General features: G+C 39.2%; 1 long non-coding RNA gene across 1 annotated transcript; it reads right to left on the bottom strand.

Annotated features, from left to right (window-relative positions):
• Nucleotides 1–5,191: 5,191 nt before the first annotated feature.
• On the bottom strand, nucleotides 5,192–21,634 carry LOC149917353 (uncharacterized). The gene is made up of 6 exons (XR_016467417.1): nucleotides 21,574–21,634; nucleotides 18,872–18,959; nucleotides 8,111–8,204; nucleotides 6,958–7,091; nucleotides 6,518–6,621; nucleotides 5,192–6,292 (listed from the first exon to the last, which is right to left on the bottom strand). It is a non-coding gene; the product is annotated as an uncharacterized LOC149917353 (long non-coding RNA).
• Nucleotides 21,635–24,892: the final 3,258 nt, after the last annotated feature.

Genomic DNA, 24,892 nt, shown 5'->3' with positions numbered 1-24,892 from the left:
TCCCCTCTGTAGCTCTCACTTTTCCTATTCTGCTAATTCCACCAGCTAATGCTTCCAGATGTTTGTTCTGCATTTTGTTGTAGACACAAATGAACATGAAAGCGCAAATTACATCAGCATTACCAGCAATCATCTGGATTTTTTTTTTTTTTTTGAAAGGTTACCTGATTTGGGCATTTTCTTTTATTTGTTTCTGATGGGCATCCTTGGTTATATGCTAGTTTCAGCCTTCCCCCATTTTTTGTTTTTTATTTTTTAAATCTCTGTCCTCCTCCTTGCTGTGTACTAAATGAAGGAGAAACATGCTAATAGCATCAAGACATACTCAACGGATATTTGAGATTATTTACAAGTGTTGGAAACATCCAAATAATTTTTGTCAGGACGGTATCTCTGATAAAAGCAGATTTTATTTGCGATTGCAATGGCGGGCATCCCGCAAGCAGGAGCGCACCTATGGACACAAGATGACAGCCCTGCTGGTAAGTGTTGTAGAGGTTTTGTATGCTATCCTATACCTTCCCCTACACGACTGAAGGGGTAAGTGTCAAGCCCATGGCTGTGGGTGAGACTAAGAAATCCCTGAAATAAAGTCCTGAATGCTGCTACAAACTTACTTACACAGTGAAAGCCAAACAGGTTCTTACCTCCTTACCAAAAGGATGGCACTGAAGCTTTCAGCCTAAGTTTCTATGACACCACCAATGCAGTAGGTTTGACTTCAGTCTCATGAAACTGGACCTTAGAGTGTAGGATAATGGCCAGAACTCAGACTCTCATTGTGACTTGTTCAAGGCTATGGTTAGCTAATAACCTCACCAAGGTGTGCACGGCACCTCTTTCTGCACTGCACTGTTCTATTTGAGAACTATTTGCTGTTTCCTCATTCCAGTTGTCAAGATCACCTGAGGTGAGCAATGAGTCAGCCCTGGGAACACAGGTGAAGACAATTCTCCTGTGCTATTGGAAGGAGTGGAACCTGGCTCCACCTCTCCTAGACCCCATTTAAGAGCTGACTACCAATGGAGAAGGATCTCTTTGGGAGATTGTTCCTCTTGGAGCCTTCTCAGTGAGCCTAGGACAAGAGTAAGCTTTCCATCCATTCTTTAGTGTGATAGCCTGTTTAGCCTATATTTCCAGTATATAAAACGTCTGTATATTCATTGATTATACACTAGTGATCTAGTTTTTTGAGGTATGATGTCTACTGCAAAGTTTACGGTATTGCTAATCTGTGATGCATATGCTTACAATTCTTATGCATTTACATAACAAATGTTTTTTAGACACTTCTGTGGAAATCTTGGAAGATCATTCTGGAAGCATCAGCATATCTTTACATTTTGAGTGAAAACAGAGTATCACATTTAGGTTGTTGAACAACTAATGAAATCGCAGGAAACAATTGCCATACAACTCTTTAGTTTAACACCATATTGGTATGTAATTTGCCAGACTTCTGACTTCCAGCTTCTCTAATTGGATTATACTCTAGAAAAGTAATTGGGAACATACTCTTGAGGAATCATAGAATATTCTGAATTGGAAGAGATGCATGAAGATCATCAAGTCTAACCTCTGGCTCCACATTTCACTGGCTTCAGGTAGGGTTACAGCAGTCTACCAAAAAGCTGCTCGAGTTTCTAAACAAAAAAGAGCGTTTCTAAACAGCCTGTTATGATATATCTTTTACCTTTTCTTAAGTATTCTCTAACCACAACTTTTCTCCTTTCTAATAGTCCTAGATCTAACTGTCTAGATTTTTAGAGCCTCAGAAATTTTCCCAGAGGAAAGATGCAACAGTCTGGCTGAGATACAAAGAAGTTCGATTACTTTTAGGGTCTCTGCATTCTAAGATAAATAAAGAGACAAATGCTTACGTGCACCTGCTGTACTCTGTCACTGACAAATTTTCAGGTTTCCCTACAGGGAGACTTTGACTGTCTTCCCTGGATTCTCTCTCTCTCTCTCTCAGAGAGGCAGGAAAGACTACTCCCAATCTGCAACCTTTAGCTCCATCCTAAAAGCCTGAATAGATAGGTTTGCTGTCTAGCTAAGGTTTAGTCAGCACCTTATTTATACTGTTTTTGAGTAAATTGATTTTGCTTATATAAGATGAGCAATATTTACTGCTATGAGCAGTAACAATACACACCTATTTGAAAAATGGGCCTACATTTCCTCAGGAGAAAAAAAAAATCTTGTTAACACAAACTTAAAATGTTCGTTACTGCATTGTAAATACCATAGCCAATATTACTGTATTTGGAGCAGATTTTGCAAGTTACAGTCCTTCAAGTTCTTATAGGATATAATCTGCATTCAGAAGATAACTCCAACTAATACATAAAAGGCATTTTCATTTTAATGCCTACTTTCAGCACCTTTCCCCATGTTAGAAAGTAGAAGTAACTTCTACATTAAGATATGAATTGGAAAGAAACATTTTGTTTCTTTTCTAGGTAACTTTTAGGTCTTTTTGAAACAATCAAAATCTGAAACCATTACGTGATGAGATTCCGTTCTCAGCCTTCTCTTTTCCAGACTGTAATCTCAGGTCTCTCACCCTTGCAAGAACAGTTGCAAAGATTTGTCACAAGGCTAGCATAGGCACATCAACACTTCTCTTTTTTAAGAAAAAATAGATATAGCATAAAATCTGTATGCTTCATCAGCAACTTTCCAAGTAGAATAGAGAAGAAACATGAGTTATAAGATTAAATGGAGACCATCATCTACTTTCCTTTACTGCACAGCCAAATTAAATTTTGTGCTGTTGACCCTTGCAGCAAAAATAAATGTACTGCTGGGCCAAAGCCAGTTGGTGACTCCAGTTTGCTTAGCTTTGTCAGGATGTAGGATGTTTGGAGTATTGCGTAAGCGTTGCCTTCTAGTCTCTAGGGCAAACGCCTTCAGCAGAACATGCTTCTGTGTCACAGTGTACTGAGCATCAAAGCAAAAATGCAAAATAACTAGAAGAGAGGCACCTGGAAGGAGAACAGTTCTGGGCCTGAGAAGAGGCATCTTTTTATCCTGTTCCCTGCTCTGTGGTGTTATCTGTTCTGTGATGTGACTGTTCTGTGGTGTTCTCTCCCTCTAGTCTCCCAGAGCTGTATGTAGTAAATTTATGACTATAGAGAACAATGGATAATAGAGTCTTTGATAATGTTCTCAGTGAGCTCTTTGCTCTCCTTATAGACTACCTTTTCCATCAAAGGGAAGAAACCAGTTGACAGAATCTGGTGATTGTATAGTTTCCTGAATTCAGACTGGCAGCAGAGCTCACATTCTCACAGCACTGGGTCTGTCTTCTTGGGAGTCTATGCTCTCCCTCAGTCCATGCAGCTTTCACAAATCACATAGCATTGCTGTCACATGCCTCTTCTCTGAAGGAAGATGGGCATAAGTCCCACACCAAACTCAATTTTTGAGCAAGCTGTTAAAATTTACAAGAAACAACTTGCTTAATTGTTCTGCCTCATGCATATTACAACCAACTATGGAGAGCTTAAAGTTGGAGCCTCCTGTGTTTTAGGTAACCAAATAAAAAAGATTCCAGTTATAGAGAGAAAAGAGAAAAAGACCTGGACCAAACAGATCTCATGATGCTGTGATCCTCTGAGATCTAGTTTAATTCCTCACTTCCCCCCAGCCTACCTGCTAAGCTATCTGCTTAAGTTATGCCCATTTTGCCAGTCTGATGCTTATGCTGCAATCACAGCTAATCACATTCTTTCTCCTTCCCCAGCAATTCTACCATAGCAGTTCCCTTTCAGCTGTGGGTATGGTGAGTATATGAAAAAAAATTTGGATGCTACAGGTTCTTCAGTGTGGGCAACTAGAAATATAGTGATACTATTGGGATGACCTGAGAATCACTGCTTTAGCTTCTTTGAAAAGGCAGTGCTTTCTTTTGATTGCAATTACAAAGTAGTCAAACCATATAATGGAAAACAGTTCTGCATGCAGCTGCAAATCATGTGGAGAGTTCCTTTTCCTGGAGCTAATGCAGCAGAGAAACTGTTCCATCTTCCTTTCTGCCTTTTTTTTTTAATAAAGTTTGTTGCCACAGAGATAAATTATTGTTTGAGTTATTTCACTCTAATTTATACAGCACATGTTGAACCATGTCTTTATTTATGCTCCAACCTGCTTACTTGCAATATGTAGAGTTACATTGTTGTCCCTGAGGGCTCTTTTGATCAAAAAGAGCTCCTGTCTTGTCTTTTGCATACTCATCTTGAATACTGTTAAAATTAGATAAATAAGGGTGTTGCGTGTTGTTCTTTCTCACTGTTTTCTGTGCTTGGTGCTTTATTTTGAAGGGATACAGTTACTTCTTTCTATTGTTCTGGGTAGACAAGGACTGAAATGTGTCATAATTCCACGTGGTCCTCCTGATGCTAGGCATCAAACTCCCTGGACTCCACAAGTTCAGCAGAGAAGCAGAGCTCTTAAATACCTGTTTTTGTTGGAAAGCACGGGGTGCAGTAGGGAAAGATTCAGCTTTGAACAGGTCTATCACTAACAGCAGAGCATCTAATGGCTGCGTCCTTCCTCTCTTTGTGCAGTGCCTACCTTCCTGTCCATTACACCTGTCCATTCCATCTTCCCAATTGATGCAGTGCACATGAGAGGGCTAGAACACCACTTTTTAAGCATCATTAGTCTTTTTTTAGTTTAATAACACCACAGACAGAATTTTTAGTTTTGAACGAGAAAGGTAAGCATCCAGCACAGGAACCAAATGATTTTTAGCCCTTTTAAATATCATCACCACAAACTTCTTCATAAGTTTTGCATATTAGTGATGAATATTCTCACTGGCTTTAAACTAGGTATAGGCTGAAAGTAGTGCTAATGGGTACAAGTGCAAGAACTCCTGGAGACCTTGCATTAATGTACTTTGTATTCACAGCCAGCCGAACTCCCTCGAGTAAGAGAATTCATCTTATTATTGTAGCTATTACTGAGTTATTACAGTTATTTTCATAGTGATACATTAAAAAGGACAAGCAAGGAGCACAGTATTAAGTACTTTACAGCAATCCTTGGAAAGTTGTCATTGGAAAAGGCAAAGCCATCACCTCTGAGCACCTTGGCTTAAGGTACAACTAAACCGGTTTCAAGGAGCAGGGCAAAAATCCAAGAAAGCTCAAAAACAAAGAACTGTATAGTTTTATTGCGGACATCAGGCTCTTGGCAAGTGAAGGGGCTGTGTTCATATGTGATATTAGACTAACATAGATGTAACACCTTGTCCCCATTTCTTCTGACCAGAAATGTTGCAGCAAGAAGATGCTTACAGATCTTGACATCAATAAATGATCTGACAGGTGAAAGGGGAAGGCCCCAACGCAGTATTGAGCAGATGATGAAGACTGAGCTTTAGAGGGAATTATTCAGTAGTATAAAAATGTAGCTTGGAAAACCTGGACTCAATCTGTTGATCTCTTCAGTTCCTGTGTGATCTTGGACCACTCAGCCCTTTGAAAAAGAAGGCAGGCTTTGCTGTCTGGTCTTGCTAGGTGCGCACCACATAAAGACACAGAGACAGATATTTTGTGGTGAAAATACACTGGTAGCCCAGCAGGCCTGAGTACCACACAGTACCACCAGGCTGGAGCTTCAACAGTCCTTTCTCTTCCTCCACTCCCCAAGGTATCTATTAAACAAAAGATACAAACACCATCTTTCTTTTAGGTAAAATATACTGGTTGCTGTAAGAGTTAACAGAGGATTCAGCTAGAAGATCTTTAAACTTTGTCAGCTCTCTCTCACACACACAATGGGAAAAAAATAAAAGTAATTGATAAATAAAGTTTTAAGTTGCCTTTTTAGTTACCTAGAATATCCAAGTAATTTACTGTCAATATCCATACAGCTTATGGTAGGTGAAAAATTTTTGGCCATAGTAATCCATTTACATTTTTTACTGAAGTTTGGCAAACTGATTGTAAAGTAATCCTGGAAATAGTCAGATATGGGGTAATCACAAAATGCCACTGTCACATATCAGATTTAAGAAACTACAAGAGTCTGTTCCTCAATTCCAAAGAAATCTTTAGAGTTCAGGAGCAGAAGCGCCATGCAATGTAATGACAGCAGGACTGAATCCCTCTGTAGTTCTGGCAGTTGTTTGATGGTTAATCCCTGAGGGCCATGGCTACAGAGGTGAACTTTCTGTGAGCTTCTTGCTCTTCATCCTAATGCAACACAGACTGATTGGACAGAAAGCACACAGCCTTACAGCACAGCAAGATGTAGCTGGTGGATGCCAGGAGCACTGCACCTGTAAAGGAGCAAGAACAATTCACTGGTGGAAGCAGTAGATTATGTTTGTTTGGCAATGCATTTAATGCAAGTTAAAATGGAAATACATCATTCAGGTCTGAAATTAAAGAGAACATAAAAATCCAATCTATCACTATATTGGTTTGCTACTTCTGATAATATATTCCCATTCATTGAAAAAGTTTTAACTTGTCAGTATGTGTATGTATTATGTAATACTCACAAGAGAAAGATTCTATCTTCTTAGAAACTGGTTGGAGTTCTTAAGGATGTAGGAAAGGAATAACTTCACAAAATAACCCTTTCTGCAATTGTGTATGTATCAACCTGCAGAAAAGCAGCAAGAAATGGATGAGGCAGAACAAATTAACTCCTGAGCACATGATCACATATCAGCCACATTCACAGGTACTTAGTGATCAGCCCCACTTCCTTGCTTTGCATATAAATAAAGCCTTATTTTCAGTGAAACAGATATCAAGAATGCAAACTTCAGGTAAGCAGAACCAACAGCAGTATCATAGTACTGCAGGAAGTCCTGAGAACAAGCCTTTTCTCAGACACAGCACTGGCTGTGCTGCCTGTATGTTGCCTTAGATTAAATGTGGGAAATCAATGTTGGAAAGAGGAGAATATCACCTTTAGAGCCTTAGAAACACTCACATTTCAGAAGGTCAGCAGCACAGGGGCACAGGCAGTGATGTCCATGTTCTTGAGCATGTTAGATGAGCAACCACACACCTTAACTGTTGTCCTCTTCTCAGTCCCTGCACTCTCCCCGACACACAGCTCCAGCTCTGAGTAGGCAAGGCAGAAACTCATACGTGCCTCAAACCTCTCAAAGACCTTAAAAACTGCCTTTATGCATAAATCCAAGTTGGAAACTAGTTAGCTGGCTTTAAATTTGAATTGGTTTTACGTTGCTGTATTTCCTCCAGAGCATTTACTTCTGGGGCAACAATGTTCACAGTTGTATCTGCTTTCAATCTGTGCATTTGATAAGAAGTAGCATACAGCAGTAGGCTACTAATATGGTAATACCACAGCAAATCACCTTTTCAGCCCTCCCCAGGGCAGCTAATGCTCATCTGCTAAGTGTAACAACTTGTTGCAATGAGAAAGCTAAATTTATACATTTTCTGTCTTATTTCACAAACACAAAAGTTCTTATTTCTACACACTAAAGGCAGGCATAAATAATTTTCTTCTAGCCTTCAGAGCAGAGAATCTGTATCTCCTGATGAATATTGGGCCCAGACAATTCAGCCATGGCTATTGTCCAGAGCCACAGGTTCAGCACTAGACAGTCAGTACAGTGCAAGGAAGTGTAAGTACTCTGCTGAACTAAAACAAGGCAGGAAGGCTGTAGGAGATACAGAATTATTATAGCTAAGCTCTTCCAAATGACAACATATTAAATAACTTCAGTCTAAGCCCTTAGCTTCTACCACCCATGAAATATTAAACCTACCCTTTATTGAATAAGAAAAAAACTCTGTCTAAATCACATTTCTTGTTAAGATGCTTCAGTTCTTTGTATTTGACATTCTCTAGCTACTCTACAAATCCTTGTGTTTTAACTTTCATAGTCTGACCTTTCTTACTGTCAGTTGCTTGCTTATTAACACCAACGGCACCACCCAAAGGCCTCTCAGGAAATCAAGACACCAAATTAAACTCTGAAGGACTCGCAGAGAAGAAATGCTCTAGCTTACATTGTGTGCATCTCTGTGGTACCATCGAAGTACGTGCCATATCGGTTCCCTCACCTCTTCTTGGATTTCCTCACCTGAATTCTTAGGTAGAAGCCATTTACCTCTGCATCCATCTGTCATATTGATTCTTCAAGTCAAAGTGGTCTTGTATGAAATAAATTTGATGCATCCTGTCGTAATAATCTGATATCTATCCTGTGCAGGAGAGAAGGTAAGACAGGAAAGGATGTTATTGGTTGTTGGGTTTAATGGGTACAGCCCGATCTTCTGCTCAGAACACTTGGGTTCTTTTGGTTGGTTTTGTTTGTTATGTAGGATGGCAAATCCTGTATATTCATTTTACCCTGTCTAGCCTGTGACTATTCAGAAGAACTCTCACACTCACAAGACAAAATGAATAAAGTATCTGAAGAGTACAAATGAGGTTGAACGTAAATGAATGTAAGGAGACACAAATTAAGAGTTATCTCTTAGATCCCTTCTGATAGCTATGAACAAAATTATTTTCACCTCTTCAGATTTTAATCTATATCTACGTATAATAGTATAATCTACTATCTCCAGTATAATCTACTATAGTGCTGAGCAACTCTGTGGCCTGGAGGGTAGTTTGGATTTACGAAGTCTACTAAAATCTTGCAGTGGGTGTCTTTACATTTAAACAACAGATAAGAACATTTGAGTGTTAATGTAAAGTAAGAAATGCTGCTGCTGCATTGTTCAGCTAAGGCCTGCCCCCTGTTTATAGTAAGAAACAAATCACTGCTGGCTTTTAGTGCAAATGCATACAAAAGCTGCTTTTTGAGTGCAACAGCTGGGAGAGTACAGTATACATTATCCAAGCAGATACAGGCATTTCAATGCAATACATACAAAATACATATAGTCATTTATAATTCTGTGAGGACTTGGGAAAATACAGCGTTGAAAGAGGAATGAAGGTGCCTGACAGTTAGGAGCTGTATTTGTACAGTCTGAGTTTCACACACTACTGTAGGTCCAAATTGATTTTTTAGTGTTACTACATGCAAGACTAGACAAATTAATTGCAGTAGAATTTCTTCCTAAAATATTGTATAAGTTCACTGAAAAGAGATTGACAGTGATGAGGCAGGAAGGAAATAATTTTCCAGTGAGTTATAATGTCAGTAATATTAAATATTTTTCTGAAACCATAAACCCCTAATAATCATATTTTAAAGAGCTTCCCAAACTGGACAGCACATCCTTTCACATAAAGCACAACAATCTCTATATGATACCTGGACTCATCAGCTCCAGTCTGGTTTATTACTTCTTAATTCTTAGGATGCATGAGTAGATGGGAAGGCCAAATGGAGTTATATATCTGGTAGAATTTTCCTTCATACTAATCCTTTTCAAGTCTGAATTAAAGCCAGAGGCTATGGAAGTTAATTCTATGGTGGTCATGCTAGAATTATAATAACCTGTGAAAACTGCAACCTTGACATAGAAAATTAATCACTACTTGCATGTGTGGGCTTGTTAAACTGAGCAGTGGTTTACATCACTAGCAAATACATTTTTATTATGCTGATTGAGGACATGAATCTACTTGCTAACTCAGCATAATGAAAGAGGGATTAAAAACATAACTTTTTACCACCTTTCCAAAAGGTAGTGGACTTGCCAAGCCATTGGAAATATGAAGTTAGAAAATTATTTGTGTAAGACTAAATGCACAAAGAGAATTTCATACATCCAGGCTGTTTCTGAGCCACAATAGAAAAAGCAAACGTTGGCAGCAAGACTGGCAAAGTACGAAAGCTGTACTCCTGCCCAACTCAGAGCAGTGCAGAGCCAGCAGAGACAAAACCATTGGTGGTCCAGGATGCTCACAACATATTCACAACATATCCTGAAAGCTAGCTTCTGAAAAATGCTCACACTAGGTTAGGAGGCATTCAGGTTCCTCCATACAATCCTGATCCAGAGTATGAAGTCTATTTTGGGAAGTGACTGGCTGAAAAGCAGAACAGTCAGTTAGAGATCATCAGGTTAGAGGACCCATGAGGGGACTCAGATTCAGATTCCTTTCCAACAAATTCTAACCACCCTGCCATTTCCTGGGCAGCTGCATTCATCCACCTACCTGTTGAGCAATCCCCATTGAGTCTTCTCCCTGAAGGTAAGTTTAACCACTTACAACCCTGGCTATATGATGTCCAAAAGCAATCTTGAGATTAGAGCAGTCTTTTAGGATCTGTGGGATGTAAGACTAAAAGACCATAAAAATTACGGGACAATTGTGAAATGAGAATGTTGTCTAAGTATGACACAAAATGGCCAACATCACAGAATCAGAATAACCAAGGTTGGAAAAGACCTACAGGATCATTCAGTCCAACCATCCACAAACAGTTCTCACTAAACCATGTCCCTCAACACAATGTCTAAATGTTCCTTGAACACCTCCAGGGTTAGAGACTTCACAACCTCCCTTGGCAGCCCATTCCAGCACCTGACCACTCTTTCAGAGAAGTAGTATTTCCTAACCTCCAACCTGAATCTCTCCTGGCGCAGCTTAAAGCCATTCCCTCTAGTTCTGTCACTGTTACACGAGAGAAGAGGCTGACCCCCAGCTCACTACAACCTCCCTTCAGGTAGTTATAGATACAGTTATATATAGTTCTACAGTTAGGCATGTGGGAATCAAATGTTGTTTCTGCATTAGAATTGGATAATAGTTTTTATTTCATGATCTCCGTTGTTATAGTTCTTTTTGGGAGTCTTTCTACTTAACTTGGGGAAGATCTCTGATAGTTTACATCGCTTATCCTCTAGCCAAACCTTCCCAGGAATGCACACTCTGTATATAGGTGTATATATGTATATTTTGTCACACACATTGCAAGAATATCCTGCATGAGATCAATCCAGAGAATAAGTCATGGTATGCCCGAGGAAGCGCCTGAAGAGACATCTGAAGGCCTGGTATTATCTCCCCCGGTGCTCTTTGTTTAACGAAGACTTCGGAGGTGATCACCGTATCAATATAACAAGAAGAGCACTGAGACATCTTGGAAACAACAGGATGGCTGCTGACTGACACCAGATAACCAACAAATGTAAACTGATAAGATTGTGAACCTGGAGTACCCAGCCAATGGGGAAACAGGGCAGGGGGATGGGTAAAGGGAAAAACAGGGTATAAAGACTGTCATCTTGTGTCCATAGGTGTGCTCCTGCTTGCGGGACACCTGCCATTGCAATCGCGAATAAAATCTGCTTTTATCAGAGATACCGTCCTGACAAAAATTATTTGGATGTTTCCAACAGGTAGTTATATATTTATAGTTATGTTGTTCATAGAAAGACGCAACAAAATCTTATTTTATATTCTTAAGAGACTACATCTAAAGAGAAGCTCTTTTATAATGGCCAAATTTTGGCAGCTGGCTCATGATGATGGTTGCTCTTATGTTCCAGATAATCACTAAATCCTCTTTTGATCATTGCTACAATCTTAGCATTGATTCAGGATTCCACTGTTTACCCAAGCTCCCATCACAGTTCACCTGTGAGGTGCTCATGCCCTTCCACAGGGATTTGTAATAAACAGGCAAGTTATGGCCATATTGAAGCAACACCAAGCTTCTTTCTGCTCAATACCTGCAATCAGGCATAGCACTGGGCATCACATCTGCCAAAACATAGACCTAATGCTTCATGACCACACCTCTTACTGGAACTACGTGTTTCATTTTTCTGAACATTAAAAAAAATCATAATATTCTCTAGGGTCTGTTTTCACTCAAGAAGAATTACCAAACTCAGAATATGCCCTGCAAAAACAAGCTCCACACTGTGAAGCTTTGATCAAATAACTAACATTATCTAAGGGATTACTAAAGCTGGCACTTAAGGATCACATAGCACTTCTCAAATACTCAGCATTTATTTGGAGAAGATGACTTTCTAGAAATATGCTTTCTGTGCCTCTCCCATTATGGAGGGAAAGCTCCATTTATCTTTTCTAAAGAGATGGTACTGCGCTAAATAAATCAGATTTTTATTGTTGCATGTTTAAGGCAATGAGCTTTCTAATCCTTTATTTTTATACTTAGAGTGATAACTACTCTCTTGTAATTTTTACATTTGGAAGTCTTTCCTATTATTTATTCTTTGCAGGCCAACTGAGTAGACAAGAGTGAGTCAGTGGTTAGGATGTCTGCCTGAGACATGCTTTGCAATAGAGTCACTACAGGTTTTAAGCAAATCACTGAATCTTTCTATTTTCCTTCAACGCACGTTGATGATAATATGCCTTATTGACAGCAGCGTAACAAAATTCTTTGGCTCTGTATGACAGCTGTAGTCATGTAAAACTGTGAAATAGAAGATTGACAATGAAATAGAACTGGTAATTAGTACTCCCCAAACACTTCAGCCTGTCACACAGTGGTGAGGTTCTTTGCTTAGTAGGTATTCAGAAGAATCTGCAAGAAATATCCCAAACAAGCGGAAGTCCACAATTAGACTGATCTCACTGGGAGCAGGATTTGCTATTCATTATTTAAAATGAGAGAAGCAGTCTGAAGTAGATTTTGAAATCTTGTCCTGGGGAAAAAAATCTGTCAACTGGCAGGTTTAGGATAAATTTGTCCAGACCCAAATGATCTTATACCATTATGTAACATTATAAAATATGTCTGCTGCTTCTCTCCAGAGCATGGAGTTATACAAAAACCCTCTCCCCATCTTCAAAGTGTTACACAGCCCTGCCTACAGCAACTAGCTAGGATCGTCATTCTGTTACAAAGGGAAAGCCTGGACGTGTAATGCGGACTGGTTTGATTCCCACAAATGAGCCTGCAAGTAAATGATTGCACTGTTTTCATTTCACACAGCATGCTTTGTCCAAAAGGCTGGATCCTGCATGAAGTGAGTAGAGCAGGCAAAGCGAACCCCTCTAGTCCTGGGCAGGTTTGCTGCTGGGTAGGATAGTAAACAGGAGAAAATGTGCCAGTAAAAATCATGCAGGCACAAGCTTGATTATGGTATATTTCTTTCAGCATCTCAAGCTTCTTCTAATACAAAAGAATGGGTGCAGTTATCTACTATTCTGCAACTCCTCCCTCCCCCTCCCCCCTTCCATTTTGTATAAACAGTTTTATGGCACTTGGAAAAAATCTGGAGTTTGAGTAAAGGCCACAGAAAATTAACTTCCAAAAACATTAGAGAGCAGTACAGAAGTGCACTCTAGGATATTCCCTAACCAGGCCTTCTAGTTAGTTGGATTTTTATTCAAGAACACATTCCTTCTTAGCCTTCTCAGATTTACAGTTCTTTTAACCATTTACATATATTTTTGAATCATCTTTATGCTTGCATTATCTAGTTGTATGCATTGTCTCTACACTCAATATCCTGCCTGTGCTCCCTCATGATAACCCTGCAGATACTCCATAGCCCTAGGCATCCCTCATATAAGTTAACTATTCCATCATCACAATGAGAAGCTGAGCTGCCACCTGTAGCAGCACTAACTGCTCAATTCCTTTACTAGATCCTGTTATTAAAATTTGGAACATTGAGCATGAAGCAAGTGGAGCAATTTCCTTCATACAGAAAGGTCAAACTGGAAAAACATCATCTACAGAGATGTGCAAAGGTTATTGTTACAAATACAGCTTAAGGAAGTGGGACTTCTAATCACATCTACTGGGATAACTCTACTGTCTTTAGGAGGAGTTGGGTTCCTAAGAGAGTCTTTCTATTAAGGGGCAAGCAGTCCTAGAAAGAAAACAAGCCATGAGGGGAAGCCTTACAACAGGGGAAGATGGAAGTAAAATAGAAAGCAGGTAAGCCTGCAGCCTCAGAGGGGGAAGCAGGGACGCTCCTACCTTGCCCCAACACAGTATTTTTCTTTCTTCCTCCCAGTTCTCAGCACTTAAATGCTTTCCATTAGGAGCAGGTTATGTCTCACTTCTGCCTACAGAGTGTGGAAGCACCATGCTCTTGCTTTTAGCTATAGGAGAAGATACCTTTTTGCAGACTGAACCAAGTTCTCCATTCACTTAGTTCTGCACTGCATTCTTGCTGGTGGAAGAGCAGATGCCAGCACAGGGCTGTGAAATACTTTGCAGCTCTCCAATACAAAAGATACTGTTCAAGAGAAGGTATTACTAATCCATGAGCTAGAGGAGACTATCTGGCAATTTGGAAGAAAACCTAAAACTTTTAAACAAGACCAAACTAGTTACCTAAGAGAGAGTGGAGGGTACAAACATGTATTTCATAGAGCAGGAAGGCAGCAATCTTGGTAGCACAAACTGGTAAATACACATATTTATCTCATTTTCCACCTGAAAATTAAAGTTATTATGAGGCTAATACTTTGCCATACTTCACTGAAACACCTGTAGTCAGGCCTCTCTAAGAGATCCTCAGTACCTTACAACTTGTGCCTCCAGGTATCCCAGTAAAATTTGGTATGCTGGTATATCCTCATTGTGATATAAATGGCACGTTCACACACATCTGACTAACAACTGATAAACAGTGCTGAACAGGCTGAGACTTCATGAATAGAGATAATTTGTTATTTATCAGTAAACTTTATATCCTCATCTGCTTGTGCTCAGTCATCCTCCTGCAGGCTGAGAAGTGGCAGTGTGGTGCCCGAGGGCTGAGCAGGGACTTCTCTGAAGACTCCTCAGAGGTTCTCCATCTGCCTCTTGTTTCAGTAATACCTTAGCACCTCAAATGGGATCAAGATCAGCTTGCACCTCATTACAAATGAAGGTCTTGAATAGTATGGAGCAGAAGCATTTCAAAAACTGAGTGTACCCTTTGAATCAAAATATAAATAAGTGCTGGAATGGTAGAATTCCCTACTTTTTTTTTGTTTGTTTGTTTGTTTTAATGGCCTAACTACACCTTTGAAAGCAACCACATGGGTGATTCAGAAGAGAAAAGGTAAAACAAACTCAAACATAAGATCACATTCAAACTTCACCTCAGGCAAAACTTTATGGGAATCTGACCAATTGCATTCCCTAGCATTTATTCATGGCTTCCTAGTAAGCGGGAACCAGACCTAATTATTTTGCAATGAGACTATGATGTAGGATGAATTATACTTTCAGCTGTCACCGTCTACTACACTGGATGGCAAATTATTCTGTCACCCTGCACTGCAGTTTCATTTTCTGCCCAGTGATAGTAATTCTGCCAACTTGCCTTTGGAAAGTTGATATGTTTAAAGAAGTCTCCTTTCAGCATAAAACCCAGCCTTCTCTCTCATCTGTAAGCAGCATGCTGAGGGGTATGCATGCCCATTCAGCAGCGTCATTACAGAAGCACACCTCAGAACCTCCAGATTAACCTATTTTAGACCTACTATTATGGGGAAAGTGGGTAAAGTCAAGTGTACTCTTCACAGATGTGCTGTATTACAAAAATCTCCCTTGCTGGAAAAAATCTTCTGTACTAGGGAGCAAGAATGGTAACCTATGGTTACTCTGTCACGTAGCGAATTAAACAATAACCCTCATTGTTCTCCATAATTAATACTCTTTCCTCACATTGCTTCTACCTTCTTTGATGGCTCAAACACTGTCAGTAATGAGCTGTCCTTTACACTTAGGTTTCTTTTTTGAGTCACAACTTCAAAAAAAAAAAATCAAACCTTTAGTTTGTTCAATGACTTCCAACCATATTCCCCAACTCCTCCTCCCTCCCCTTTTGAGAAGTACTAACAGATCCATCAGCAGTCACAACCTATTCCCTTTAGGCCAGAAATCCTGCATCTTGAAACAGTTACAAAAGCTGGGATGGCTTTTGTTACTCCTTGGATTCAAACAAAATTCAGATGTGGCACATCGAATAGATCAAAGGTGACATTGCATTAATGTTTTCAGTTACCAATCACAAAAATGAAGGAATACCTAAAAATATGTAAATTGGAATGAAGGTGTTAACATTTTATTCCTAGCAGAAGTGCTTCCTCCCAAAGGATGCTTTGGAATAAAAGCATTATTGTGTTCCTATTGTCAATACAGCCTCACTAAAAAATAAAACGAAAATCCTATCTACTGGATGAACTCTCCTAACAACTACCTCTGTCCATCTGGATGGAGCTGCCTCCTCATGAAGGATGTGAGGTATTATAAAGCTAAAATTCTTGCTTGAATGTATTTGGAACACAAATCCCAGGACAGACGAGCAAAGGAAAGAAAATGAGTGACAGTAAATACTCCCTGGGGAAAGTATTAGCCTTAACACAGTAAGAAATCATTATAGCATAACTGCACTTACCTTATTACTACTTATTAATAAGAAAATGATTACAAACAGTTACAAATCCAGTGTTTTTTCTTCATATAAAAAAAATCAATTGCTGAATGCAAGAAACTATTATAGCTAAGCTTCTTTTTTCCTACCTTCAAAGAATGGCTTAGATTGGAAGAGACCTTAAAGATCATTAAGCTCCAAACCCCATGTCATGGGCAGGGTTGCCACCCACTAAATCTAGCTGCCCAGGATCCCATCCAACTTGAATAACTGCAAGGATAGGACATCCAAAACTTCTCAGCAACTTGTTCTAGAGCCTCACCACCCTCTGAGTAATGATTTTCTACATAAATCTCCCCTCTTTTAGTACAAGGCCATTCCCCCTATAAAAAGTTGGTCCTCTTCCTGCTTGTAAGTTCTCTTGAAGTACTAGAAGGCCATAATAAAGTTTCCCCAGAGTCTTCTCCCCCTCCAAGATGAACAAGCCCAGTCTCCCAATCTTTTTTCACAGGAAAGGTGCTCCACCCCTCTGACCATCTTCATGGCACTCCTTCAGACCCACTCCAATGGTTCCACATCTTTCTCATGCTATGGACCTCAGGCCTGGACACAGTACTGCAGATGGGGTCTCATATGACTGAGTGGAGAGGGACGATCACCTACCTCACCCTGCTGGCTACCCTTCTTTTGATGCAGCTCAATCTTATGAGAATATCATCTTTTCATATTTCTTATTTGTTCTTCTACCTTTTGAAAGCCATGTCAAGCATACTGATTAAAAAAAAAACAAAAACAGAAAACTTACAAAAGCTATAAAGGGAAAGGAACCCAGCAGAAGATATGCGCATAAAAGGCTGTTTTGATAAGTAGTGCCAATTAGCTGAGGTGTAACTGAAGATGGTAACAGCAGCATGCCTATTGAAAAAGCTCAGTGAAAAGGGGTGTAAATGTTTTGACACAAATGTATGCTACCTGGGAATGGGGGAAAGTGCGAAAAGCCATACCATAGAGAAATTTATCTTATTCATCTTTCCAGATTTGCTTCCCACTCATCCAAAGTCATCTTTTTTATTCTATTTATTAACTTTATCTGCCTTCTTCCTGTTCAGCACCTGTGTTTCTCTTCACACTTTCACACCTAATGAGTCTCTCTGTGAAGGCATAGATAAACAAATGGTCAAAGCAATCTGGAGATTTAGCATATCTTTATTTGCTATAGAAGATACCTACAGTTTTGCTTGCATTTTTGAAAACTGATTTTTTTGAAGTACATAATTTTATTTTTACCTTATGTAAACAAAGGGTAGCTACTTGTCAGACATTTTACAGCTTTGCACCTATGTCCAAGTACCAAAGAACAACCACCACCAAGCTGTGGTGTATCCACCCCCAAGAAAAAATATTCTGGCATGCTCTGTAGGCTTGCAGCAGGAAGAAAAACTATTCTGTTTTTAAGAACATCCCTTCTCTATTGGTTTTTTTTTTCCCCCAGGCACAAATACTTAATATACTTCACTCCCTTCTCCTACAAACCAGAGTAGGCATACGGTTATCATGAAAAGATAGGTTTCCTTCTGCTTTTCCTGAAGCTGAACCAAAACATTCTCAGGTATGTTGCACTGAGTAATAAAAACTACTTAAGCAATTGTATTTCTTTCCTTTCAGTTGTTGGCACCTGTGTTTTAGAAGTTATTTTATAAAGGTTCAGTGCTTTTAATTAGCATAAGATGACAAAGAAATACTCTAATTAGTTTTTTTCTTAAACTGTGCAACTCCTCTCATGTACTAATTGGTTCCAAAGGCCCACTGACACATCTTGTAATATACCATTTAAAAAAATTCAGACAGCCATACATACCTGAACATTGTGCCAAGTACCTGAATTTATTACATAGATCATCAAATTCTGATGAAGCAGCTTTTGATATTTTTAAAGCCTGCCATTCAAAATCAGCATCCCCATCAACATTTAGAAGAAACAAGAAAATCAACAAGGGCATTGCCCCCTCTTAAGATTTCAAGTTTCTTCTCCTTAATTCGTGCTTGTACATAACAAAAAGGTTTATTTTGTATCAGCACACTGGAATATCACTCAGAATCTTGCAAGTCCTGCTCAGAGCACGGGGTTGTGGGTAGCAACTCAAGAGGAGAGCTGACTTTGAAATCCCCATGAAACCAGACTGTTCTTAAACACTATTTTTAAGATGTCTTTCCAACTGTATGCATCCTTGCAGTCTTTTTATCAATGTATTTTGTTTCTCCAACCAAAATAGCTCTCTCTTTCTGTAAAAATATAATGGAGACGGACCTTAGTCTTTAAAAAAACAAACTCAAGTGAAAGTAGACATGTCCAAATCTATATCAGCATGGAAGTTTTCCAAAGCTGCATCAGGGCAAAAATGATAGAGAATTTGCCTCCACTAGGACAGTGTACTGAGTAGCTGATCTCCACCATATTATTGAGATTAGGAATTCCTTCCCTGGATATATCAAAGCAGTCACACTGCGTAGCTACAGCTGAGAAACTACCTCATATGCTGCTAATGCAGTGCTCCTCACAAGGATTTCTGAATAACTGGAATGAAACCTCAGTTGTACTTCACCTTGATGATAAATAGAAAATGATGTGCAGCTGTCCCCCGGAGAAATCCACACACAGCAATAAGTCAGACATCAGGAGATTCTGCATCTCTAGATGGACATAAATCAAGGGCAACTGTTATGAAAGGGAGAGGAGAGGTGATGAAAGGATGAAAGGCAGGAAGAGACCATACCCATAAATTGAACATCTTCAAGTCTACATAGCTGCTCAGTTTTTCTCCCTTTGGGGTTCAGATAATAGTCTCATCCTGCCAGTTTTCTACAGTTTAACATGTCTAAAAGAATTATTTGTTTGGTAAATGACTCTTAATAAAACAGCCATTAACGAGATGAATGAGGATGGCTGAGGCAAATCACACGCATTTCACTGTCAGACAAATTCTCCATAATGCAGACTTTTCTCAAAACAAAATAAGTCTAGGACAGTGTAAGTTCTGTGCAGGCCCCTTAGCATGGAGTTTCTTGTGCTGAACCAAATAAATATGCTAAAATACCTTAATTAATGCACTGCTTACTCACAAAACACTAGAAAAGTAAGAAGCTGCTATTATTACATTTTTATTATTATATTATTTTAAACAGAAGGAAAACATGCAGAACTTGGACACTGGTTATCCTGCAGTTTGATGTAGCCTCTGCATTCCCAGCTCACAGCAGTGATCACAGCACTTGTCTGTCTCTGAAGCTGAAGACAGACTCTCAGTGAACACAGACCAGAAAGATGCAGTTGTGCCTGTGCTACTGAACTCAGACTTCCTTTTCTGCTCTCATGAATCTTGCTTGAATAAATCCTCCAGATCTGATCACTAGAAGAAAACTGGAAGCATTAGCCTGCAGTACCCTCAGGCTGTACATACCTTTCTATAGCTTTGCTTGAGGAATTTCACAATCCACAGCTTCACTAGTTGCAAGACACACATGGGAATGAGTGCAGGGAGTGTAGGAGTGCCCACAGCTTGGGGATGCACCCCAGGAACACCTGAAAGCTAGTGTCTGTGGTACTGATAGCTGATGGAGGTGGCTAGCTACTGGTTTGACCAGCATTTGAATGAATGCTGGAAAAGACATCTTTAGAGAAGGCTCCCATGGCTGTAGATTATTATCCTGCCACAAACACTCACAGCTAGTTAAATGCTTATCTTTCTACAAGACTAGCAACATTGGACACACTTGGGAAAAAAAAGACATCCTAGTTTTGTTAAATCTGAATTCAATTTCTCCTTTCAGTTTGTATTTTGTTTTAGCATTCCCAGAAAACTAGAAGCCTTCTCACTGATAATTCACAAGTGCTGATAGCAAAGTGCAGTACTAGTGTATGCTAGAGTACTAGAGTATACTTACTCTACTCTTACATACTAGAGAATGACTTACTGTTTGTAATTATTATTTAATAATCTTCACAGAACAAATGGAAGAGTTATATAATCCCCCCTCTCAACTTGTAGGATTGGAATGTTGTTTCTGCATTAGATATTAAAAAAGGGGAATTGATCCTAAGAATATGTTTGTATTTTGTAACATGTCCTTAGTAATATGTGATGTGAAAAAGTAGAAACGCCAGATATTTTAGAAATACAGTTGCTGAATTATGTGATTAATTCTCGCTTGCAAAACTGCAATAGTTTTTTTAATGTTGTAAGTAGCATGGTTGTAGTAATATGGACTAGAAAGCATGTTGTAAGGCTATTCTGTTTGGATAAGATACCCTCAGCAAAAGAAAAACAGATTTAACAAACAACAGAGAAGCCAGGGCCTCCACATAAAACCACTCTGTCTCATGCTGTGGGTAGGTCAGGATGCAACAGGCATCAAGATACCCCCTCTATCCTCTTTCTAAACTTACCAAACTTACCTCTATCCAAGGATGAGTAGATGTCCAGAAATAATAGAAGTGTTAGAGGTTAAATAATTAGCAATATACATTCTTGGGTAGCAACAGTTTGTTTTCATATGTTTAGTAGAGCATCTGGAAAATTTGATAACCTGAATTACTCAGCCAATGAGGAACCAGGGGAGGAAAAGATCAGCATTGGGTAATAGGACATAAAAGATGTCACACTGCTTTCTGCAGGCACTCCTGTTTGCAGGACACCCACCACTACAATTGGGAATAGCATCTGCTCATATCAGAGATACTGTCCTGATAAATTATTTTGATATTTCCAATATACTGAGGATGTGATATTTTAGTCTCCAATAATCAGGAAGGAAGGGTGGTATCCTTTCACTAGAAGATAATAAAGCCCATGGGAACACAGCTCTGTTAACTCACATTGCTATTTAACTTTGAGTCGTTCTTGATTTTCTGATCATAGCAAGGTTTGAGAAGAAAAGCATTGCACAAAACTCATGTTGAACTATTAATAGAAGTTTCACACACACGTATAATACATATAGTACACAGTAGCATTGGACGAGGAACATAAAAAACACATATTCTTGTCTAAAAGTATTTTCTTATAGTACCTTATAAAAATTTTTTGTTCTTTTTGAGAATGGCAAACAGTAATTAGCCTGATTTCCATAGGGAGGAAAAAAAATAAAACAAACAAAAGCTATGAAGCTGTTCACAGGGATTGATAAGAGCAATCCTGTCTGGGGGAGAATATAACCAATGAATACATAGATGCTATAATTAAGAAATATACAATAAAGTTAAGCTAAACAGGTTATCACACTAAAAAAGAATGAACGAAAAGCTTACCCTTAGTCCCAGGCTTGATGAGAAGACTCCAAGAGGAACAGCCTCTAAAAAAGATCCTTCCTCACTGGTAGTCAGCTGTTAAATGGGGTCTGAGAGGTGGAGCCAGGCTCCACTCCTTTCAATAGCACAGGAGAACTGTCTTCACCTGTGTTCCCAGGGCTGACTCATTGTTTGCCTCAGGTGGTCAATCAGAGGTTCAGGCCGTGATTCAGCAGTTCCCATACAGGGAGATAGAGTGGAGAACAGCAACCCGCCTCTCCCCCCCCCAAAAAAGCAAAAAACAAATCATATGGGAAAAAAAGAAAAATTAAGACCTGAAAAGCACCCTGACCAAATGCAAGGTATGCTAGGTTGGACAGGAACAGACAAGCATGGGAGATACAGTAGGAATGTCTTTTTTTATGAAATTCATACTTCTAGGTATGAATAATGCAGTAATAAAACCCCCACTGTAGCCAAGGACAACCTTATATTGCACTTGCAACTCACAACACACATGTACAGTCTCTGAACTGATCTTAACAACTCTGAATGTTGGTTTGCATAGTCACAACTTGTACTCTGACAGACACATATCTTCATTTGACCTTTTGGGGAAATCCATGGCAAGTTTAGGTCCCATAAACATAAATTGGCACTTTGATGCAGAGATCTGCTTGTCCCAGTTATCTGAAGGAAGATGTGTTGAAGACAGGTATGGAACAAAGGCAGCCTGACCTGAAAGTCTGGGCAGTATAAGGTGGAAAATGGGACTGGAAATAGAGGCAATGTGTACAACCTAGAATACATCCTAAAAGCACGTATTCTGTCTTCATAACTTACAGGCAGATCCATGTCTGAATCAAGGTACACTCAAAGTTTGCAGGGGTTCAGAATAATATAGGACATTGTTGAAATACTTTTAAAAGGCTTTGTAGTGCTAGAACAGAACATCAATGGCATGACACAGCTATGACAACAGGGACTTTTCTGGGTGCTAATATGAGACTTGTTCTCTAAAAAAAAGAAAAACAAACATGAGGCAGAGATGCCTTGCAGAGGCAGGGATTCATATGCTCTCAGAAGAATTGCATATCACTGCATAAACTTTGGAGAGGTAAAAGAATTAGCTGATTTGTGATGGGTGCTGGTTTACAAAATTAGCTTGAATATACATACATGATGAATACGTTACTGTGGAAGGGTTTGGACTTCAGTATCATTTTATACCATGTCATGAGTTACAGTAGAAAGCAAACAGTCACAGAAATAATTAAGCAGAACAGATCAATGCATCTTATGAGGCTTGAGAATGTAATAAGCCACAGACTAAATATTGACAAGCTGCAAAGAGGTGGAACAGATTTGTACTGTTCTAAGGTTCAGGAAATCTTGAAGTTTACTAGTGGCTTGTACAAGATAATTTCTTGACATGCTGTCCTACTGCTAAGTACGGTTTCCATGCAGAACTGGAAGGTTTCACGTTGTTCTTCTGAAGTAACACTGCCATCTAGGTGTAGCTTCCTTATCATACTTACTGCTATTGATTCATTATTTAGTAGATACTGTGAATCCAATCTTGTTAGAACAACAAAAGAAAGCATGCCACATGTGTAGGATATATCTATAGCAGAAGGTTTGAATCTGGCCTCAGGTATGTGCTACTTCTGAAGCAAGCCAGAATGACTTAAATTCCTCAATTTCATGGGGTGGAAGAGAGATATCAAAGCATAGTGGGACATCATAAATACTAGGCAAAAGTCATACAAAGCTTGAGAATTGGACACAGCTATGTTTCTGAAGATCTGGGGCCAGTTTGACTTACAGGATCTGTACAGGAACAGGAGATACATACCTGCCTGCAAACTGAAACACCTGACATGGACTTGTGAGAAATAACTCAAATGATTTTTCAGAGACTGCATCTCTTGTGAAAAAGTTTTAATTCGAGATTGCAATGGTGGGCATCCTGCAAGCAGGAGCACATAACCACAAACACATCACAGCCTTATATCCCCTATACACTAACACCAAGAATTCCTCCTGTTTCCTTGTTAATTGAGTATTCCAGGTCAGCAACAAACCTGACGCTTACTATTGTATCCCATTAACCTTTAATCTCTTGTTCTCTTTGTTAACTCTTGTTTATCGTGTTTGTCCCATCCATTTTCCTAATCTTGACAACTGATCCTCTCACTATCTGCTTATCTGTTTATCTAAGCATACCCTAGCTGTTATTCGAGGCTGGGAAAAACAAACACACACAATTTTAACTCTTACAGGCTATCTTCATATTTCCATAAGCTGTCACATTTTATTGACAAGTTGATTGTTTGGTCACTCCTGAGAAACTAAAGATTTGATTTAAGACTGAATTTTAAGGTTTCTTACAGCCTCTCTAGCACCACAGTATTAAAAACATAGTCTCCTAGAAGGAAACTATTCTAACTCCAGGGGCACAAACATTTCCTGAACAGGCACAGATCTAGATGGTAGTAGGAAAAGGTCATGCTGATTTTTTTCCATTTGAGAATCCTGACCTTTTATCCAAAAAGCACATAAAATTATAATATAAGCCATGCAGCTCTAACACCCTTAAGACATATTTGTACTTTCTCACTTCTAATATGGTGTATGGGAACTGCTGAATCCAGCCTGAACCTCTGATCACCTGAGGCGAGCAATAAGTCAGCCCTGGGAACACAGGTGAAGGCAATACAATACACCTGGCTCCACCTCTCCTAGACCCATTTAAGAGTTGACTACCAGTAGGGAAGTATCTTTTCTGGAGATTCCTCCTCTGGAGTTTCATAGTGAGCCCAGGATATAGATAAGCACTCTATCTATCCTCTTTTGGTATAATAGCTGCTTAGCCAAACTCTCTGGTATATTTCATAATTATAAAATCTGTACATTCATTGATTATACATATGAAAATATAATTTAAGTTTTTAGTGCCTATGGAAGGAGTAGGTAATTTGCATTACCTACCAGAGGGAATAAGGAGTAGACCATCCTTGGAGTCCCACAGTGCATCCATGTGGAAGACCACCTGAAGAGGTGGCACCCTTTTCACATAACTCCTTTGATTCACATACATGAATAAGCAATGCAACCAGCTAATTGATCAAGTATACACCGTAGCTAATAAAAGCAGCACAGAAGTAATGCAACTATGAAATGGTCTGCTGGGCTTCAGAAAATTGGCTGATCTGGCTCTGAATGTATGAATTACACTGCACAGTAAATCCTAGAGTAAATCATTATTGATCAGCCTGAGCATGTAAGTTAGGAAAACCACACTAGTACATACTTGATACAGAAATTAAAGAGTAATAAT

The sequence above is a fragment of the Phasianus colchicus genome, chromosome 6 (assembly GCF_987193195.1).
Source record: "Phasianus colchicus chromosome 6, bPhaCol1.hap1.1, whole genome shotgun sequence".
In the NCBI taxonomy this organism is placed as follows: Eukaryota; Metazoa; Chordata; class Aves; order Galliformes; family Phasianidae; genus Phasianus; species Phasianus colchicus.
Note: the sequence above shows the minus strand (reverse complement) of the source record. Positions and strands in the feature narration are given on the sequence as shown.